The following is a 3,344-nucleotide window of genomic DNA, read 5'->3' on the forward strand; positions in this document are numbered from 1 at the left end:
GTGAATCAAACAATCATGAGGAACACAAAGAGTAAATAAATATGTTTAAGCTCCATTATAATAGAAAGAGTTTACAAAGTGGTTCTTGTAATGGTTTCTCTCTCTAAAACTAATCACACATCAAATGGGTTCCAGAATGGTTCTTACATAAATAGGAGTCACTCACTTCCTATTTATAAGAAAGACTCAACCCATTACATATAACAAGAGGGCAAGCCACATCCAAGGAGAACTTTGCACCCTAACAGTAGAAATCCTTTTTAGAAATCATTTATTTTTATGACAATTTAACCAAATCATTAGTTTGATTTCAGGGGGCAATCCATGAAGATCTTTGGGAAAGACTTTCAGATAGTCACACACTACTGGTATTCTTTGTATCTCCTTCTTCTCCTTCTTTACATCAATCACAAATTCCAAGTATGATGTGCATCCTTTAGACAAATATTTTCTGGCTTTCATCAAGTAAATGATTCCAGAATTCACTTTATGTTTGTCTCCGTACACCACAAATGACTCCCTTCCGGGTGGGTTTACTCTCACCATCTTCTCTTTTCATAGTATCTCGGCATCGTTTGCGATAAGAAAATCCATTCCCAACACGTATTCAGGCAAAAACAAATATTTCACACACAAATATATATTTTAATCAATACTTGTATTAAAATCATGTTCATGAATGGGGTTATGCACTCACTTGATTAGTAGATCGGAAAAGGATTTGATGCTTAGACGTTTTCTAGGAAGCGATTCTCCAACGCTCTAGCTTTTCTATGTTTCACTCGAGAACTCAATTCACAATGAATGAGATCTCAAAGAAGATATATTTGAGAGGGAAAGTTGTTATGAAATGAGGAGACTTGAGTCCCTATTTATAGTGTTAGGAATTCTTAGCCACTAAATTTACTCAGCCATTAAGCTTAATTAATTCGTTTTTATCCATATTATTTAATCCGTTCTTATCCATATTATTTAATTCGATCTTATACACATGTAGCTATCGACGAGATCTACAACCTTCATTTAGACTCCATCGGCTAATTTTGACTTTATTTTTTTTGTCCATATTTTTATAAAATTAAATGATTTTGCTTAAATCATAACTCTCTTGTACAGACTCCATTTTTGGCATTCTTTTTCTCAAAATCCTTATTTTAAAAAGTACTATGATTTTCTTTTTTTGGTGGATTTAGCTAAAAGTCAACCATTCTCTTCGTAACCTTTTACGTCACACATTCCTTTTTTTCGGCTGACTTTTATATCTTATAAAAATCATATCTAATTAATACGGAGTCGGATTTCTATGAAATTTATATTTTTGAGATCGGGAAGACTGGTATTTTCTAAATATATAATAGTTTATATATGTTTTGGCGCACTTATTTTTACGATTTACGGATGATTCGACTGATTTTTCATATTTTTTATATTATAATAATCATGAAACACATAATATTCATATAATTTTTTTTTATTACGTCAAATAGGTTATAATTTTTGACCCTAACTACTAATTTGGTTAAGATTATTTATCATAGATAATATTCTATCAAAAAAATCATTTTTAACATTTATTATATCTTAATTAAGTAGCCCAAATATGCGGGTGTTACAATAATCCCCCCCCCCCCCCCTCCTTAGGATGATTACGTCCCGGAATCATTAACAAAACCAGGCTTGTATAGTGACTCCGTACGTTTCCTTTCCATCCTAGGTGGTAATCGTAAATCTTATGTCCTTTTAAATGAATATCTAACTCTAAGACTCCTTGACTGCTGGTGGTGCGCAATCTTGCACCCACTCTTTATCCTATGTTGGACTTTCAATCTTAACCTTTGAGTTACAAACTCAGTCCTTATTGGAGACTTCTGCTTCTTCTTAAACATACTTAACTTAAGATAAAGTCTTTACTTCGATTACCGTAACATACTGATGGGTCATGTTCTAATGACCTCTCATCGTATGATGCAATGCTTAGGCTCGAGTCTTTTGAGTTAAATTCCAAGATGAAATATTCCTTCAGGTTCTAATGTGATATAATCACACTCTAGCATGTAGCACTTATAGCTACAAACTTCTTACTTTAGCAACAATCACAATATTTATATTGATCGTTTCAATTATCTTTCACTTCAATCTTTTGGCTTAAGTCAGATGCTACATCGATCTTGGTTCTATGAACCACATAGAATACATATCTTAGCCAAACTTGATTTGATATAACCACTAGGATCAGAATAATATTCATCTTCTTAGTCATTACCGAAACGATGGTAACGATAGACATGAACAAAACAAAATCAATTTCTAGTGCCTTGGTAACCTTGTTACTTTCCTTGATCTAGGTGTGACTCATGTGCTTCCGGTAGTATAGGCCTCTACTACCTTTCACACCTACTCATACTTGTCCCAAGTATTGTCTCGCAGTCCCCAAGTTCTTATTTCCTAAATTCACAAATGATTTAAGACATACGAATGTGTCCAAATAATCATAAGTATTTCCCTAGACTCTACTAGGACTTCTTCCATGCGTATCTTCAATCATTAATTCTGCTTGAACTCGGTTGGTGGTTGAAATGCCAGATGATGGGATAACTTCATGGATTATACCAAAAGTTCTTTCTTTTTGCTAATTGAAAGTGTAGTTTTCCCATACTATACATATTATTTATTAGACACATTCTAAAGGCAAGATACCTCTCTTACGATATCTTCCAATAAGTGTCAGTCGCTATCGTAAGCCTCCTCGTTTCCTCTATTTACTCCATTCACTACGAGTCTTCACCACAATGTTATGTTCACGAAATCATGCATTCAGCATACCGAGACGAGAATATAGATAGAGAAGGTTTAGACGTGTAATCTACCTAATTACTCTGAAAAGTTACATGTCAGTTCTAATATCGTAATTAAACGTTTAGACATCTAAACACATATAATTTTCAGATCCGGTCGGCAATAGACCATGTATCCGATCAAACAGTAGCATCATAAAGCACATAAGGCATCTTATAAAATAAATCATTTAGCACATAAAAGCAATTTAGGCATCTAATCCTAAAGTAAGCTAATGCTTGTGTCAATTCAGGTGTACTACCTAAAATATAAAAGACACACTCCTCACGATCATCGCTTAGCATTCTAAGTTTAAGTCTTGAAATTTCCTAAAATTCCTAGTTCGTTTAAACTAACGCTCGGATATCAACTGTGACATCCCCAAATTAACGATCATTTTAAAAAATTTATTTAAGCTTATTTGAAAAATCAGAGTATTCGTTTTAAAGAATAATATTGTGGAATTCGTTCCCAGAAAACATGATAATATATTATCAAATCATTTCTGA

Source organism: Lactuca sativa, chromosome 5 (genome assembly GCF_002870075.4).
Source record: "Lactuca sativa cultivar Salinas chromosome 5, Lsat_Salinas_v11, whole genome shotgun sequence".
In the NCBI taxonomy this organism is placed as follows: Eukaryota; Viridiplantae; Streptophyta; class Magnoliopsida; order Asterales; family Asteraceae; genus Lactuca; species Lactuca sativa.